At 38.0% G+C, this 19941-nt stretch overlaps 1 long non-coding RNA gene across 1 annotated transcript in view; it reads right to left on the reverse strand.

Annotated features, from left to right (window-relative positions):
* Nucleotides 1–372: 372 nt before the first annotated feature.
* Nucleotides 373–19941, reverse strand: part of LOC134751459 (uncharacterized) — a 255547-nt gene continuing 235978 nt past the window's right edge. The window contains exon 3 of the long non-coding RNA XR_010128661.1: nt 373–445. This is a non-coding gene — a long non-coding RNA (uncharacterized LOC134751459). The remainder of the gene's footprint in view (nt 446–19941) is intronic.

The raw sequence follows: 19941 nt of genomic DNA on the forward strand, positions 1-19941 counted from the left end.
AATACGACCATATGATAATGTGGATCATTTACAGAGCTAAAAAGTGGTTCTGAATAACGACCCAGAAATCATACTGTATATTCATGCGAAACATTGCCAAGACATTAAGACACTTGCAACTTTTTTCATTAGCAAAGCCTTAAAGAACGCTATTTAAAAGCCATTACGCCGCTACAAGGAAAGGCAATCACGATATCTTATCTTATTGTATCGTTATCGTTTCTTTATCGCTATCTCGATGCTGAGATAGCGATGCTCATGCTAAAGGTTATTCACGGATAAGTTTTTAAGACAACGGAGCACTTGCACACTAATCTGGGCTATAACCGCGAAAATTGAAGTTCGCAAATTGCGGGTATTTTTCTCTGTCACACTAATTACGCCTTCATTGGAGTAAAAGAGAAAGATCCCCGCAATTAGCGAATGTCGGTTTTCGCGGTAGCCCCTCTGATCGGACGGAACATGAAAATAACTGAAAAAACTATATAGGTATATCAATTCAAACAAAAATATTACTTTGCTAATCTGCGAAATAGTAGGGTGCGTAGCCAACATACCAACTGTTTACGCTCCGTAGCGAACGGAACGCAAAAAGAATAGAAATAATTTATTCGTTAGCACACACAAATAGAAAAGTATACAAAACAGAAAAACATAAATAAAAAGAAAAAGTGCCACGAAATGGTCTCACCTCAGCATGTTGCTGGCGACTTCCAGCGCTGATCTTCCGGTGAGACCATCCGGTGAAACAATCACGACAGGTAACAATAAAAACAACTAAATTAATATATAATATAACATACAAAAGACAGAGACAGAGATAAGTTAAAAATACATATTACAATAAACGCTATCACCACGTACAGCTGTTATATCCGGCCGAACTCAGCTGATGTACTGTAGTTACTGAAGCACTAATATGGAAGAGTGATAGAGAGACACAAATCGTTTCGTTGTACTAGCGCAAGCAATAGGCTAGGATGACAATTTTTTATTAATAGTAGGTACTGTTAAAGTAATACACCAATCATCATCAAATAAAGGATTTAATACAATAAAAACAGACATAACTTGGGAAACTCCACCAGGCGACGCCATTACGGCGAGGCTATCTGTCAAGTCCTTGCCGCGCTATAGTGATGTATCCATTTCGAATACCGATTGTATAGCTGCATTCGCGAAAACCTCATATCGGTTATTAGTACTTATGGCACCCATTGCAGTAAAACAATACAAAATTCAGAAATGATAGTGAAGAAAAGATTTCGCATCAAAGTTGAATAATTTTAGGCGAAAAAAACTGGTTTTCTGGCCATAACTATTGTGTTAATTAGTTTAAAATTAAAACCTTAGACAAATTTATAGAGGCGTCAAAGACAAACCCAAGTAGATTTCGTATAATTATGTAAGATCTTTTACAGCAATAGAGATACGAAGAAAATTATAAATGAATAAAATAAGTATTCATTTTTTTCAAAATCCGGTAGACAAAAATGGGGATAAAAGATTTAAGAACCGGCAGCCGTTTCTTATATTCTCTTTTTTTTGTCATACAAAACAATTGTCATAAAAAGTAAAAAACCGGCCAAGTGCGAGTCGGACTCGCGCACGAAGGGTTCCGTACCATTACGCAAAAAAACGGCAAAAAATCACGTTTGTTGTATGGGGCCTCCCTTAAATATTTATTTTATCCTGTTTTTAGTATTAGTTGTTATAGCGGCAACAGAAATACATCATCTGTGAAAATCTCAACTGTCTAGCTATCACGGGTCATGAGATGCAGCCTTGTGACAGACGGACAGACAGACAGACAGCGGAGTCTTAGTTATAGGGTCCCGATTTACACTTTGGGTACGGAACCCTAAAAACGCGTTAAAATGTGAGAAATGTTTTTGACCGATGCGTTCTATCAATATTGTAACTGAGGCGTGTTCCACAACGAATAAAAATAAACCTTTCTAATCGTCGTAATTTGGACAAGATATATAGTATCATATAAATAACATATACACCTTACGATTCTTAAATTAAATAATAGGGTCATTGCGCTAGTTTCCGTCCATTCTCTAGTTTTCGTCCACTTGACGGATTAGCAAATAATATATTTCATTTTTAATTTGCTAGTTGCGAAATACCATTTTTATGTAGATAGATATATTGTTCAGACATTAAGAATTGCAGTAAGTCCAAAGTTGTGCAGCAATGTAGATTTATATTCAAATTTCGTCAAGTGGACGAAAACTTACACAATGACCCATCTTACGATTCTTAAATAATATATGGCCACACCGCAGGCAAGACCTCCCGCGCTTTAAGTGATTATAAACAACCATAATTGGCCACTGAGATTTGTTTTATGCAAATAACTACCTTATTAGCATAAGGAACCTTTTAGAATCAAAAAGTATTACGAGGATTTAAAGTATTATACTTTCACTAGCGACCCGCCCCGGCTTCGCACGGGTCAATGCTGATGTATTATACATATAAACCTTCCTCTTGAACCACTCTACCTATTAAAAGAAACCGCATCAAAATCCGTTGCGTAGTTTTAAAGATCTAAGCATACATAGAGACAGACAGACAGCAGGAACCGACTTTGTTTTATACTATGAAGTGATAATGTGCTTATTTGTGCCATTCTCAATCAAAAGGGTACTTATTGTCGGTTGTCAATAAGGCGCTATTTCCATATAGCATTAATTTGAAATCAACCTTATCGACAATCGACAATGTGGTAGCTTTTGGTTGAAACCTCACATTTTATTAACAAACTCAGTTGTCAATGTTGTATTTCATCTAACTATATACATATGGGGCATTTTCTATGAAAAGGGACCTTATTGTCGATGGCGCTTACGCCGCACAGCGTCGCGCGGCATTGTATTTTTATCGGAGCATCGTTTATAATGGCGTAAGCGCCATCGACAATAAGGTCCCTTTTTATAGAAAATACCACATATTATAAAACAGTCCCCCGCCGCGTCTGTCTGTATGTCTATGTGTCTGTATGTTCGCGACTCGAAAACTTCTGAACGGATTTTCATGCGTTTTCCTACCTATCAATAGTGATTATTAAGGTAGGTTTAGGTGTATAATTTGTTAAGGGTAACCCGTGCGAAGCCGGGGCGGGTCGCTAGTTGAAAACAAGGGTTGGCAAAAATGAGTACCCTGAATTCGCCTTTAGTACATAACTTCGCCTTAGAGCATTAAATTATAACTCCACTAGAACTTGTATCATGGGCGTTTATAAGTAATTAAACATTTAGAATATGAAATAATTTAGTGCATTCTCGGAAAAAAATTAAGTCAAGTTGGGGATGGGTAAAGTTGGGGTTTTATTTTAGAATTTTAATTTTTTTACTCTAAAACTATTTTTAACGCAGCTATATTTAATGTGAAATCAGGAAGATACCTATCTATTTCTTGTTAAAATTAAGTAAGTATTTTTTGTATGTGGGTATTTTTGCACTTTGTAGTTTTTCCGCAGTCACCCGTTGACCACGAACGCTGTAAAGGGTTCGAAACGTCGGGATGTATTATAAATTCAATATACGCGATATAATCCGTGTTCATAGTTTTATTTCATGTGTCTATCGCGGTAACCGAAGACAATATTAAGTAAGTAAGTAAACACTTTATTGTACGAAAAGAAAATCGATTACATCAGGCAGAACATAATTGTGTAGTACAAAGGCGAACTTATCCCTAAGAGAGATCTCTTCCAGTTAACCTATACGTAAAGGAGTAATTAAAAACTATTATTTTACTCGGGCGAAGATGGGCAACAACGGTGAAGTGGCAACATTGAAACCGCTCTAACGAAATGTCACATATCACGTTTCTAAATAAGATGGTAGGGAACTTATGTGAAATGATTTATTGATAATCGAATAATTTGTCCTTAAAATGTCGGTTTGTTTGTTATTATTATGATTGGTTAGTTAAATGTAATTTAAAGGCTGGTTAATTTTGCAATAAATATGTCTGTTTGGTAGGCATGAAAGGGATCCAAATTAACTATTAATTGTATTGCTTAATATTCACGTATGTACAGTCGAGGTCAAAGATATGTTTACATTTTTCGCCTTATTACAAAGGAGTAAGGTGCAAAAGTGTAAACATATTTTTGACTTCGACTGTACATCCACGTTGAATTAAAACTATTGTAAATGTAAATGTTATTACTGTTATTAGGCAGTGCACATCTAATATGGTATATGTTCAACTTATTTTTTTTAACAATATATATTTCGCTAGTTTTATAGACACCCGCGACTTCGTTTCCGTAAAAATTGTTTAAAACTTTCACCTCCGTTTTTCCATTTGGAGTTGGATTTCAGAAATCCAATCGTAATGTAGCTCTACAACATTTGAAGAAAGTATATTTCCAATTTCAAGTTTCCACCGTCGGTGTATAGGGCTCAGGGTGACTTTGTTCAAAGTTCTGTTTCGTTACCTTCTTAAATTGTCCTCTTTGCCATATTGGTAACCTTCTTAACTCGTCACCATTCCTATACCTAAATATCGACCACAGTGCTAACTTGTCACTATTCTTGTATCGCCTTAGTACCCTGCTATAGAAGACAAACGAATGGTGACGACGAGTACCACTGTGCACTGAGCACTGTGGACCATATAGAAATATGGACCAGATAAGAGATTGACGATGTGGAAGGTTAGGCAAAAAGGTGACGAAATAGGTGATAAAGGCGTCCTGAGCAGTTTAAAGTTGTCGGATAGTCTTAAGTAATAGAACAGATTAAAAAACCCGCAGATACTTTTTCTATCTGTTAGCACTTATTATATCTACCTATCTAATAACACTTTATCAAATACTACCTCGCTATAAGTAAGTACGTACTATATAGGTACTTACAAGCGATACAATACACCCTTTACGATCCCCAAACCTTGATAGTGATACTAAAAAATTACGACCTACACACAATTTACATCATATAATGTACCTTTTTTATCGATCGTGAGACCTGTTGTAATGTATGGATCAGAATGCTGGGCGATGAAAGTGACGGATGAAAGAAGAGTGCACGCAGCGGAAATGAGGATGTTGAGATGGATGTGTGGAGTGACGAGAAAGGATCGGATTAAGAATGAGTATATTAGGGGAAGTTTGAAAGTAGCACCAGTAACGGAGAAGATAAGAAGTAGTAGGTTAGCGTGATATGGGCATGTGATGAGGAGGGATGAATGCCATATAGGCAAAAGAATGTTAGGGATGAATGTTGATGGACGGAGAGCGTATGGTAGACCCAAAAAGCGATGGATGGATTGTGTGAAAGAGGATATGAGAAAGAAAGGAGTGAGTGCTGAGGTGACGAAAGATAGAGGAGAATGGAAGAGAAAAACATGTTGTGCCGACCCCACATAACGTGGGATAAGGGCAGGAAGAAGAAGAAGAATGTACCTTTTTTATATATTTAATCTCACAGACATAGTTCATACTTGATGGATGATATATTTATTATATTAATAAAGAGAGATAGTTCGGATATTTGTGTTATTGTTTCTTCTTGATTGGTTTTATATATTTGTTCGTATTCAATATTAATAAAAATATTAAATGATAGTATGGTGAAGTAATTTTTAAGTCTTCAATTGTGAATGTAGGGCCTGTTTAAGTAATACATAATTCTAATATGAAATACCTAACCATTAACCTTTTTTACAGATTTTTATTGTGAAAACCTACAGAAAGTTCGCTGTAGGAAATTCCTATGTAATTGTGCAGTGTGCTACAAACAAGGTCCAAAAGTTAAATGTAAAATACAGGTCGTAAGAATCGCTGGACAAGAAGCAGCGCTGGCTGGACGACATCCGACGACACGGAGGTCGGGACTGGATGAATCGGACACAAGATCGACGGGAGTGGAAGACGAGGGAGCAGGCCTACATCCAAGATTGGATCAAAAGGCTACCACGATGATGATGACAGGTCGTTTACCTTGACGGTGAACAAAAGAAAGTAGCAGTTACAAATGAATCATCGACAATATTTGATAAAACTACTAATAGCTTCTATCTTCACAGAACTACACAAATGGTTCCGTGACGTCACACCCGACCACAAATGACAATAAGGCCATTAGGCCAATTCTGTTTTACTTTTTGATATAGTTTTAATCTCATTTTGATACGAAATACTTCGCCAAAAAGCCGCCCCCATTCAATCGAAGTTACGCTCTCATTTTGAAACGTTAAGCTTGACATGAACATTTTCATATTTATGTCTGGTACAAAGAAAATAAAGCTAATAGAAGTTTTACATGTGAAACTTCTCGCTCTTATTTCTTTGTAAATATTACAATTTCTAGCAAGAAAAACTAGTACTAGACATAGATACTCGTATATGTTATTACTTATTAGATTGTTCATGTCAAATTTAATATTATTTAAGAATGTAATTTTAAAATGAGAGAGTAACTTTGTATGGCGCTATGGAGGTGGTTAATAGGTTTGTGTAAATCTTAAAATAATGAAAACCTTATCAGATTGTGAAAACGGAATCAACCTCAATGACGTTCCAATGACAATGATTCAGTACCTCAATCAGACTTTTTAATTCACACCGCCGAATAAAAATCACGATTCGTCATCGCAAAAAATAATGATTAATGATCATTGTCCACGTGATTCATTGCCAAGAATTCTCATCAAAAGGGAAACTTTGTTTTTGCCACTTACCGGAATTAAGAGGTTTTTGTGTAAATTAACGGAATTTTGTGGAAGAAAAGGAGTTGTTTCGAGGTGACATTTTAATTGCTTTTTATTTGTTGTTTTTAGGGTTCCGTATCTCCAAAGGAAAAAACCGAACCCTTATAGGATCACTTTGTTCATTGTTGTCCGTCCGTCCCTTTATCTCGGGAACGCGTGGAGGAATCTAGTTGAAATTAAAACCATAATAATATACTCAATATTGTCTTCGGTTACCGCGATACTCATGAAATAAAACTATGAAAACGGATCATATCGCGTATAGTATACCCAATATACTCAATTCTACTCAAGTTTACAGTCTCTTAAAGCTGTAAGAAAATCAAATAAAAAAAGATACGGCTGTTTTTGCCGCAAGAAACGTATGTTTGGACACTCATGGAAATCAATTATTTTAGGGTACTTCCCGTTGTCCTAGAACGATGAAATTTGGCAAATAATATTGTCTTACACTACAAGTACAGGGAAAAATGTAAAAACTATAAATTTGTAAAAAAAAGTGTAATTTATACGGAACCCTCGGTGGGTGAGTCCGACTCGCACTTGTTTTGAACTTGAGCGGTAAAATGGAATGGAGTGGCTTTTTGAATTCTTGGTCCGAATGCCGATCTTAATGCTTTCTGAATGCCAGGAGTTTATTCAGTAAGCTTTCTCGCTAAGAAAATTTCACTAAAGATTAAATAAGATTCCATTATTATTAAGCTACGTTTATAAACAATGTTTCGTAATGATTAGGTAGGTAGGTACCATACATTTTGTTTTGTGAGGATCATGGCTTTATATTAGCACAGAATAAGTAATAGTATATCATACAGAACGGCCCCGACTTACCGACCGATTACCTCGCCCCGCGACAGAAATCTGGCGGACTTCTGGCGTGCTCTCAGTACTATTTTTAAACAACTTACTCACACTATGACGTATGACGCGTGTACGGACGTGCCGTTCACACATGGAAACGCGAGTGATTTTTGATGTATAGCGTGTCCGCCCTGTGATGACTTCAGCGTGGAATGATGATGATTGACAAAAACTGTCCTATGTCCTTTCTCGGACCTCAACTTATCTCCGTCCCAAATTTCGTTAAAATTGGTTCAGTTGTGCAAACGTGAAGAGGTAACAGACTGACAGACTTTAGCATTTATAATTTTAGTAAGGAATACGAGTAGTAAGGATAGTAGGGATGAATTGAAAAAAACGAGTTAGAACATTCAATCATAAAAATTAACAACTTTTGAAATAAAAGAAAGAAGAAAGAAAATACATTTATTTGATGACACAACATAGTACATAAATAAGAAAGGCATGCAGACAAAAAAACATCTTTGTGACAGGAACAAATAATAAGGTTTTGGCAAAGAATAAATTTTTGGTACAAGCTTTTGTCGCTGACTGTATTTTTCTTTCCACGGGTAACTAATACTCATTGAGACATTTCTAAAAATCCCAAACACAATTAGGTTTCGTTGTTTCTTCACGGAGTTCCTATGGCTACCTCCTGTCTCCATCATCAGATCAGCTCGATGGTACCATAATATTGCATTGTCACCCGATTTACATATGTATGCAAATTTTCAGCTTTATCGGAAACCGGGAAGTGGGTCAAATTTAACTTGTAAGAATTGACCCTTACAAACATAGCATACATACTTACATAGGTACATTGTAAGTTAAATAAAAGCTTGTAATAAATGGATAATTCCTAATAAGCACGACTACTGTAAGTAGTACTTCTTCAATAATTTCCACACTTACCCCACAGCCACACTTATCCGTATTGACCTTATTACTTTCACACTCTAACAGATAGCTGTCACAGCTCGCTAGCAGCACTGTGATTTGGCTCAAGTACCATCGACCTCAATATTTGGAATATAAGTCACAAATTGATTTTACGACATGTAGTTTATGACCCATTTATTGTCTGTTATTATATGTCAATAAACTATAAGTATGTGTAATGGAAATCGATTATTAGTAGTAGGTATTTACTTATTAGTGATGTTTGATTGACATGTTAGGGACAGTGGGGACAGATAATGTCGATTGTTTTTAGGGTTCCGTAAACGGGACCCTATTACTAAGACTCCGCTGTCCGTCTGTCTGTCTGTCCGTCTGTCCGTCTATCTGTCTGTCACCAGGCTGTATCTCATGAACCGTGATAGTTGAAATTTTCACAGATTATGTACTTCTGGTGCCGCTATAACAACAAATACTAAAAAGTACGGAATTCTCCGTGCGCGAGTCCGACTCGCACTTGGCCGGTTTTTTTTCTATTGATAAGTAATCAGTCCTATTACACTTCAAAATATACAGAAGTTACAATTGATCGGCTCTTTCTGATATTATCCTATTGTCAATAACAAATATTTTAATACCTTAATCCTAAATTATTTATATACTCGACATATCCTGCCAAAACAATTTAAATAATGCTTTATGATTGTTTATTTTATCGTGTTGAAACGCTATTAATGATTTTAATAATTAAAAGAGTTATTAATACCTATCACCTGGGGCTTAAAATATGTAAAATGTGTCATTAATATTATAAACACACGATTTTGTATGATTAGTTAAGGTATGAGGACCATGAGGTTCTGAGTGCTTTGATGTTTAGAATATTTTAACTTTTACCTTATTTTGTTCATTATTCTTTATTATTTTTAAATTTATTTATAATGCCGACAAATGTTTGTTCTGTAAATATAATTGTTATTATGTTATGTTTTTTGTATACACGTTAGGAGTTGGTGGTTGTTTATGTATTAAATATTACTATTTGTAAGAATTATTGTACCTTTTGTGCCCAAATAAACATTAAAACATATTAATGTAATATAGTAGTATAATGTAGTAATATTTACGTATACGATCACTATTCACCACTAGATAGTGCATAAAATGGTTCGTTCTCACCATTTGTTATATCATAATCAGTAAATACGAGTTTATGTATAAACTAGGAAATGAGATCCACAGGAGAACCAAAGTTGTCGATATAGCTCAGAGAATTGCCAGACTTAAGTGTCAGTGGGCGGACCTCATTGCTAGCAAACCTATGGCCGATGGGGCAGAAAGTTTCTTGGCGACCGCGGACCGGAAAACGCAGCAAGAAAATACCCACAACAAGATGGTCCGACGATCTGGTTAAGGTCGCGGAGAGCCGATGGATGAGAGCGGCTCAAGACCGGTCGTTGTGGAGATCCCCGGGGGAGGCATATGTCTTTCGGCAGATATGATGATGATGATAATGAAATACGAGTATATCTGGGGCATTTTCTATGGAAAGGGACCTTATTGTCGATGGCGCTTACGCCGCACAGCGTCGCGCGGCGTTGTATTTATATCGGAGCATCGTTAATAATGGCGTAAGCGCCACCGACAATAAGGTCCCTTTTTATAGAAAATACCACATCTAGCGGCTTCCTAGCGTAAGTAGTTGGTAGTGGCCCTGCCTAAGAAGCAGGGGCTCCCGGGTTCAAATCCAAGGGCATATATTTGTGTGTTCAACGCAAATATTTGTTCTTGAGCTATGGATTTTGTCTAGTACCCACAACAAGCTTCACTGAGCTTACTGTTGGTCTAAGTCGAATTGTGTAATATAGTCCCGTATTTATTTATTTAGGTGGTAAACTGAGAGGAGGTCTTGTATATGCCTACGATGTGTTCTACGATGTGACGGAATAAAAGTGCGCAAAAACTGATTCATTATGCGAGATCTAGTAGATAGTAATCTATGATATGTCCATACACGTGTCTCCAAAATTTTGTACGCCTATTAAATTTGTTATTATCTCACAATAAGCCTCGTGTAAGGATGAGTGAAATAAATATATTTGAATAATTAAACATAATACGTGCTAATCCTAAACCGGTTAGAAATTAAATCATCATCCAATAGTTTATTGCAAATTGAGATAATTTGTCTATTCTAACACAAGAACTTTCATGCTTCTATCTTAAAGTCCGGCAACGCACTTTTAACTCTTCTATTGTGACTGGTGTCCATGCGCTACGGTAATTTCTTACTATCAGGCGATTCGTCTTGTCACGTTACTCCCTCCTCCACGTATATTGGAGGAGTGAGTAACGGAGCTGGGAGTGAGGAGGTAGAAAGGAAAGGATAGATATAACAGGGGTAGGTTCTTTATTTATCGGCTATAGTCTAAATATGACACGCTAGTAGCACGCGCAAGGCAGGAGCACGCACACGGATAGGCGCGCTGATAGCACGCGCAAGGTGAGGCGCGCTGGTAGCACGCGCACAGTAAGGCGCGCAGATAGCACGCGCAAAGGTAAGGCGCGCAGATAGCACGCGCAAAGGTAAGGCGCGCAGATAGCACGCGCAAGGTGAGGCGCGCTGGTAGCACGCACACAGTAAGGCGCGCAGATAGCACGCGCAAGGGTAAGGCACGCAGATAGCACGCGCAAAGGTAAGGCGCGCAGATAGCACGCGCAAAGGTAAGGCGCGCAGATAGCACGCGCAAAGGTGAGGCGTGCTGGCAGCACGCGCACAGTAAGGCGCGCTGGTAGCACGCGCACGGTAAGGCTCGCTGGGTAAGGCGCGCTGATAGCGCGCGCACGGTAAGGCGCGCTGATAAGCACGCTCTTCGAAGAGGCGAGGCGCGGTGACAACACGCGCCTGTTGAGGCGAGTCGCGCCGATAGCGGGCGAGGCGCGGTGACAGCACGCGCCTGTTGAGGCGAGGCGCGCCGATAGCGCGCGCCTAGGAGACGAGGCGCTCCGCTAGAGCAACCGCAAAGCACCACCGGACTTGGGCGCGTGCAGAGAGCGCCAGACTTCGCCAGGAACACAGGTAACTTTTTAAGGAGCGCGAGCGAGGGTTTCTTGATGGTGCGGGGCCTGGCTTGGCCCCGCACGGACCCTTACAACTGACGTTCCTTTATTGGGAACTAGAAGCAATCTGAATTCAGATGTCCGCTGGGCCGCTTATATAGCTAGCGATAACATTTTCTAGAATTATTGTTTACCTTATTATTAATTTTGAAAATATTTGAAAATATTTGTTCACCAGTAACAATTTTTAGATAAAATTTAGAACAAACTACTTGAAAACTATACGACCTAAACTTCATGCTAAAGAATTTTGAGTAAATTATTAGTTTGACGGATAATGTCAAAACAAAGAAACAAATATGTCAATGGAAAATTTATAGTGAATTTTAGGTCGATTAGCTTCGAAATTATTATAAAAACATGAAATGATTAGAAAAACAGCAAGGTAAGTAACCGGACGGGTCAGGGCCGTATTAGGGTAGAAGGAGTTTAGGGAGAATTTAGAAGTGGTAGCCAGAAAGTACACATTTTAAATCAAAAGTTTCAGGGAGTAATTTGGAAGACGAGAATCAGACAGGAAGAGAAGGCAAAAGCGTTAAGGAATTATAGCCGATTGGAGAATCCGAAGGATCAGCCCGTGAGATTAAGGACTGGGAGTTAGGACCCAGGTATGAGATGCTACAGTCTGCTCGTTTGTCTAGTATACCATAAAAGAATGCTTTTTGTAAAGTACTAGTTAAAAAAATATCGTTCGATTCCAACTCCAGAAGCAATCAACCTTTCGTCGCGCGTTTGCTACGTTGTAAAACAAGACCGAGGGCTGTCGAGCCCTGGCGATTAGTTGCTGGTCAATTCCAGCCAATCGCGGCGCGCGGTCGCTTGACAGCCGCGGCCAGGGGTCCTCAAACTTTTTAACGGCACGTCTGTTTCTGATTTGAACAAAAAAGTTTGGTGTTCCGTTCGTGGCGTTGTTTTTTGGAACAAAACTTTTTTTGCTAAATAGAAAGGTTTTAACTTTATCTGCAATGTTTTGGCATGTAAATGTACTTATTATATTTTAAACAAAACACTCTAACTGGAGCGATAATCCAGTTAGCAAATAAAATGTTTACGGTTAGTTGACGCGTTTCAATTCATACGAATTGCTATAAAACTATATATGTAAATGTTTCATTAAATACACGACTTCTTATCTTAAATTACTATAATACAGCATGTTTAACAGTTTTTATATTAAAACAAACGTAGGAAACACATATGATTCAGGAAGCCTGATTTTCCTAAAACAAATGCATAGCATGCATCAATATAACGATAATTTGTTCAACCTGACACCGTACTTCTTGCTTTAAATACATTTGGTAGTTAAGAGTTTAAGCTAAACGGAAAAAGTTAAGTATAAAAAGGAAGGAAATAAAGTAAGAAATTGACAACAAAATAAGAAATATAAAAAGGGAAAGTTTGAGAACCCTTATAAGGGGCCAATTGACGCAACGATCTCTCAAATGTACATCGGCGGGTTACGATGCTCACTTAAGGGGTCCACTGACTATCAGTCCGCCGGACGATATCGGCCTGTCAGTTGTTCGGAACTGTCAAATTTTTGTTCTAACTGACAGGCCGATATCGTCCGGCGGACTGATAGTCAGTGGGCCCCTTTAGAAGGACATATGTCGACTTTCGTTTTTTTGGAGTTAACTTTTGACGTTTGAAGATGTAGAAAAGTCGGTATTTCTTTATTTTAAAGGTGATTTTATTATTTATTTGTTTTAGTTTTTAGTTTTTGTTATAAGTGGCGCAACTTTTTGCAGGACTCGTTTCGAAACGTCACTATAAAGATTTGCGCTTCGGGTACGAAAGTTTCATGTTCTGGATCTGAATCTAGGAGGATATTACTAAACGGAGTAGTCATTAACAGGTGTTAGTAGTAGTAAATCACTTTATTGTACAAAACAAAACTTGTTAACATGAAATTCATATAAATTTAGGTACAAAGCCCCCCCCCCCCCGAAAGTTGAACGACAGAGGGGGTGTTCCCCTCTGTCGAAAATAGTCAGCCAATGGTCATACACAATGTATGGACTGACGTTTATCTGACATGACAATTTTTACGTTACGTATACATTCGTTAAAATCGGCAGACTTTTTTGTACAGAAAATTACAGACCAAGGCGTCTCCGTTTGGTTATATCCTAGATCTGAATCCGTCAAGATTTGAGGAGTTTTTAGTATTTGTTGTTGTAGCGGCAACAGATATACATCATCTGTGAAAATTTTAACTGTCTAGCTATCACGGTTCGTGAGATACAGCCTGTTGACAGACGGACAGACAGACGGACAAACAGACGGACAGACAGACGGACAAACAGACGGACAGACAGACAGCGGAGTTTTAGTAATAGGGTCCCGTTCTTACCCTTTGGTTACGGAACCCTAAAAACGGTCGAACCTTTTATGAAGGCATCAGGCATCACACAAATGTGAACGCAACCATATTAAATGTATGAAACCGATACCCGTCAACACAACACGACAGACAAATGTGAATGCGGCTTAAGTAATGTCCGAAAGTTTGAGGACCCTCATAAGGGACCAATTGACGCCACGTTATTGGTGACGATGTCCACTTAGGACATGTAAGTGGCTCCCTTTATCGACATGTTATCGAGTGGAGAACTACGATATCGTGGGCAAGTTTTTTCCAAGACAGTTTTGTTTGAACACGGAAGCGTTTGTTTTAGGGCCGGGAAATGCACGCCGTTTCAATCTCGTACCTTACTTAGGCAACTCAGCAAGCTTCGTTGCCTAAACACGGTACTCGACTGAAAAGCTCTCTATTACCTGTATATCACGATTGTATAAATAGTATTTTTCCCAGTGTAAGACTAGTCGAAAAATCGTAATGATATTATAAACATTTACAATCCCTGTCGTAGAAAAAAAAAACCTAATAAAATATCAGTAAAAATATGTTTCTAACGTTCTTGACAGTTGCACCGTGATTAATTTAATTATAGTTTATCAAATCTTACAAGCAATTCCATTTGTCTCTAACTTTCTTAAATAAAATTAGTGTTTTAGCAAAATCAACTTTCTTAAACGCATCCTGGCGTTTTCAGATCCAATCGCTTAACCCTCGTCAAAACAGACTATTGAAGATAAACCATAGACTACTTATAGACTCTACATGACTGAAGTGTTTTATCAAAATTGGCGTTCAACACTCATAAGCGTAAAAAATATACTGCTGGTTGAAGCACTGTGTAGCTTATTAAAATAATAAATTATCGTTTATTAAAAGTATAAAACTCAAAAACAAACTTAAACGGAGCTGGGCGGGACATGTTGCCAGGCAGTAAAGGCAGGTGGGCCAAAATGTTAACGGAATGGTGGCCGCTTTTATACGAAAGGAGTGCCTGGCGTCCGTTAGCTCGTTGGGTGGACGATATTCGGAAGACTGTGGGTCGCTTTTGGATGAGATTGGCTCAGGACCGGGATAAGTGGCGTACTCGAAGAGAGGCCTATGCTCAACAGTGAGCGATAAAAGTGATATGATGATGAAAGAATAAAATATAATAAATTATCAGGCATCTAAGTTTCATAGACACACAAATGTTCGTATAGTTAGCTGCGAAACTGCATGGAGAAATTATAAATGAATTCATTGATAAAGTCGCCATGCGCTTTTACAGCTGATAACACAAAACTGTACACTTACAGACAAACGTACGTACAATATTGCTTATGTATTTGTAGGAAAGGGATAAAATAAAAATTTACTAATTGAGGCTTGTAAAGTTTATAAGGAGGTAAGATAACAATTTCGGTCCGACCTTAGAATGGAAAAAGACGATCCTCATTCTACCCTCGAACTATAAATATATCCCGGGCCCGGGCACGGCCCGGTGTAGCGTGAGTCATCCTTAAAGCTAGTTTAAAGCTACTCGCTATGTCCTTCGTCTAGAGATCAAATGATCTGTGTCTGAAGTAAAACCCGATCCTGAAAGCCGCATGATTGCCCTTGACAAGTTTAGAACTCCGTCCGTAAGTTATCTAACGGTTAACAACCTATACTTAAAGCGGTTTCGACTCTTCTAAGAATTCATTCAAGCGTGCAAGTCCAACTTTGAAATAAATTTAAAAGATATAATGAAAAATCTTTATTTCATTCAACGAATGATACCTATAGATAAATGCTCGTACCTTAAAAATTGGCATATATATTATAAGTAATGAAATAAAACTATGAAAACGGTAGTCAAACGGGTCAGCCCATCACCCGTCACCGTCATTCACCCGTTGACCACCCTTTACAGCGTTCGAAACGTCGGGATGTATTATAAATTCAATATACGCGATAAAATAAAAGTTTAAGTATATAGTGTATGTCTGCTTATTTAGTTCCGATCACAATGCTATCCTAAAACTACTGTCGGACCTCCCAGTGGGAATTGTCTTAGGATGTAGGCTATATGTACTGTTTTAACTTTGCCGGTAAATCTTATTGGCCTGTATCTGTTTTTTTCCCCAATAAAGAAAATAAAATAAAATAAAAATAATCCGTTTTCATCGCGGTAACCGAAGACAATATTATATTATAAGTAATTTAACTAAAAAGTACAAAAAAAGTCATGGCTGCGATGCATTAAGCTAGGGACTACCTGAGCCCACGTAACGCAACGTATGCAATGCACTATGAATTCTGGACCCTGAAATTTGTAGAACATGACAACTTGACAAGTATTTGTTCAGTCCTCAGGCTCAGTTTGTTCCTACCTTTAGGCCGCATTTCCACTGACGTCCAGTTTTTTGCGGGTACGGTTTTCTGCAGGATCCAATCACAGGGCGGACACGCTATACATCAAAAATTATTTGCGTTTCTATGTTTGAACGGCACGTCTGTACACGCGTCATGCGTGTGAGTAAGTTGCTTAAAAATAGTACTGAGCGGCCGGCAAACGGCAAATTTGATGTAAATTTGATATTAGTTTAAGCTCTGGTTTCCTAGGATATAGGGGCCGTCTCCATACAAAATACTATTCATCCATATTTAGGTGTATTATTTTGTATGGACGGACGGACGGACGGACGGACGGACGCTATATGACGGAACCGCTATCCTAGGAAAACAGATTTTTAAGTATATGTAATTTGACGTTACCCGCAGGGCCTCTTTTTTGTCAGAAGTTATCTGCCGTCCAAAGTAATAACCATTCTTACCTAAATAAAGTAACTAACCAAGCCATTTTACACACCGTTAAAATGTTGCTTTACGAAAAAAAAACCGACCAAGTGCGAGTCGAACTCGCGCACCGAGGGTTCCGTACTTTTTAGTATTTGTTGTTATAGCGGCAACAGAGATACCTACATCATCTGTGAAAATTTCAACTGTCTAGCTATCACGGTTCATGGGATACAGCCTGGTGACAGACAGACGGACAGCGGAGTCTTAGTAATAGGGTCCCGTTTTTACCCTTAGGCTACGGAACCCTACAAACACATTGTTTTGTAATATGTATTTGACTATTTTTAGAGCTAAAAATATTAGTTATTGGCACTTTACTAAAAAAATAAAAACTGACTTTGAACAAAGTAATGAAATCGACATGAATGTTTTTGACAACAGAATCGTTTCTGAAATTAAACTTTTATATATTCAATATTACTTTATCCTAATTTAAAGTAGAATCGCTGAGATATTTTATCGTTAGAGTGCTAAACCTTAATTAATTAGATTTTTGTATTAAATAACCCGCGCTGAAGCGCTGGTGGCCTAGCGTTTAGAGCGTGCGACTTTCAATCCGGAGGTCGCGGGTTCAAACCCCAGCTCGTACCAATGAGTTTTTCGGAACTTATGTACGAAATATCATTTGATATTTACCAGTCGCTTTTCGGTGAAGGAAAACATCGTGAGGAAACCGGACTGATCCTAACAAGGCTTAGTTCCCCCTCTGGGTTGGAAGGTCAGATGGCAGTCGCTTTCGTAAAAACTAGTGCCTACGTCAATTCTTAGGATTAGTTGTCAAGCGAACCCCAGGCTCCCAGGAGCCGTGGTAAAAATGCCGGGATAACGCGAGGAAGAAGAAGGAGATTAAATAACCCTGTATGACGTGACCTTCACGACTTTTTAATCTATATATATCTAGAATCCCTACATTTAATGATAAAAGTAATATTTGGGACAGTTATTCTCAATAAGAAATATCTTTCACATTTATAATTTACCAAATCTTCTGATTGTGGCTTGATATGGCCTCATTATCAGACTAAGGGTCGGTTGCACCAACTGTTAGTAATCGTTAAAGAGTTCGCTAAATTTTATTGTATGGATAGTTTCATAGTAAACCGCCGCGGCGCTCCCGGTGACGTTGATCAGTCTGTCAAGTGCGGATGGTGCAACTGGCACTAAGTATTATATGTCTATTTTTTATAATAACGTTCCAAACATAAAGAAATAGGTAATGCATGGTTATCCTTACTTATTTGTCATTAACTTATGCTCACAACTTCATCTGCCTGTAATGGTGATAATAATCGATAAAAAACCGGCCAAGTGCGAGTCGAGCTCACGCACCGAGGGTTCCGTCCATTACACAATTTAAACAATGTATTTTTTATATGAAACGTGAGTGAAAGGTAAATTGCGGTTTACGATTTATGACGTATTAAAAAAAACTCGTTCATACCAATTTTCGGTGGAAGTTTGCATGGTAATGTACATCATATTTTTTTTTAGTTTTATCATTCTCTTATTTTAGAAGTTACGGGGGGGGGACACATTTTACCATTTTGGAAGTGTCTCTCGCGCAAACTATTCAGTTTAGAAAAAAATTAATATTAGAAACCTCAATGTCATTTTTTAAGACCTATCCATAGATACCCCACACGTATGGGTTTGATAAAAATTTTTTTTTGAGTTTCAGTTCTATGTATGGGTAACCCCATAATTTATTGTTTTTTTTTTCTATTTTTGTGTGAAAATCTTAATGCGGTTCACAGAATGCATCTACTTACCAAGTTTCAACAGTATAGTTCTTATAGTTTCGGAAAAAAGTAGCTGTGACATACGGACGGACGGACAGACAGACAGACAGACATGACGAATCTATAAGGGTTCCGTTTTTTGCCATTTGGCTACGGAACCCTAAAAAGTATACTATGTCCTTTTCCGGGCATCAAACTATCTCCATACCAAATGTCATCTTAATCGGTTCAGCGATTCAAGCGTGAAGAGGTAAAGGGGCCCACCCATTACCAGTCCGCCGGACGATATCGGCCTGTCAGTTGTTCGGAACTGTAAAATTTTTGTTCTAACTGATAGGCTGATATCGTCCGGCGGACTGGTAATGGGTGGGCCCCTTAACACACAGACAGACTGAGTTACTTTCGCATTTATAATGTTATTAGGGATTTGTACGGGAGGTTATAGTAAGCCTTATTATTAATAACTTAATAAGTATTAATCTCGCTTAAAACTTAATAACTTTAATTAACAAAAAAGTTTAAGCAAAGCTTGTTAAATACTTAATAAAATTACGTTCCAATATGATAACTTTTCTAATTTTTCACCGACTAATCCCACATTCCCAAAGATAATGAATGATGCTGAGATTGCTGAGCGAACTTTCACTGACACGGGGTGAACTCCATCAAATTGGGGCTATCCTTTAACAAAGTTTGAGGCAAATTTACGACTCCGCCGACTTTGGCAGATAAATTGGATTATTGTCTCCTCAATGTCTAATGTTTTTGTGAAAATGTGGTGTAAGATGAAAGAGGAAGCGATTATATAATTATTATATCACTTCCTCTACCCAATGGTCGAGGAGAGACTTATGACGTTATTCATAGAGTTAGATCAAGCTAAGTTGGCAGCGACTTTGATTTGATAGCGGTGCAAGTGTGAAGCTTAGAATAAATTTAAAAGTGGAAAAATTACTGCCTTGGGTTACACTTGAACTCACGGCCTCTGGATTGGTGCAAGTGTTATTTAAACGTTATAATCGTATACAAATTTGACATTTAAAATAACGCACCAGTCTGGACGCGGCTCAAGACCAGACGCAACGGAAAATACTTCGAATTTTGAAAAAATCTCTAGATAAATAAATAATAAATAGTATAGAACTTTCTTACACAGATTGACTAAGTCCCACTGTAAGCCCAAGGAAGCTTGTGTTATGGGTACTCGGACAGCGATATATATATAATATATAAACACTTAAATACGTAGAAAACACCCACACACACACACATAAATGCCCTTACCGGGATTCGAACCCAGGACCATCGGCTTCACAGGCAGGGTCACTACCCACTAGGCCAGACCGGCCGTCAAAATAAGATAATTTAATATTGTCTTCGATTGCAGCGATGGTTACTTGTATAATAATTAAAATATTTTTC

Source organism: Cydia strobilella, chromosome 22 (assembly GCF_947568885.1).
Source record: "Cydia strobilella chromosome 22, ilCydStro3.1, whole genome shotgun sequence".
Classification (NCBI taxonomy): Eukaryota; Metazoa; Arthropoda; class Insecta; order Lepidoptera; family Tortricidae; genus Cydia; species Cydia strobilella.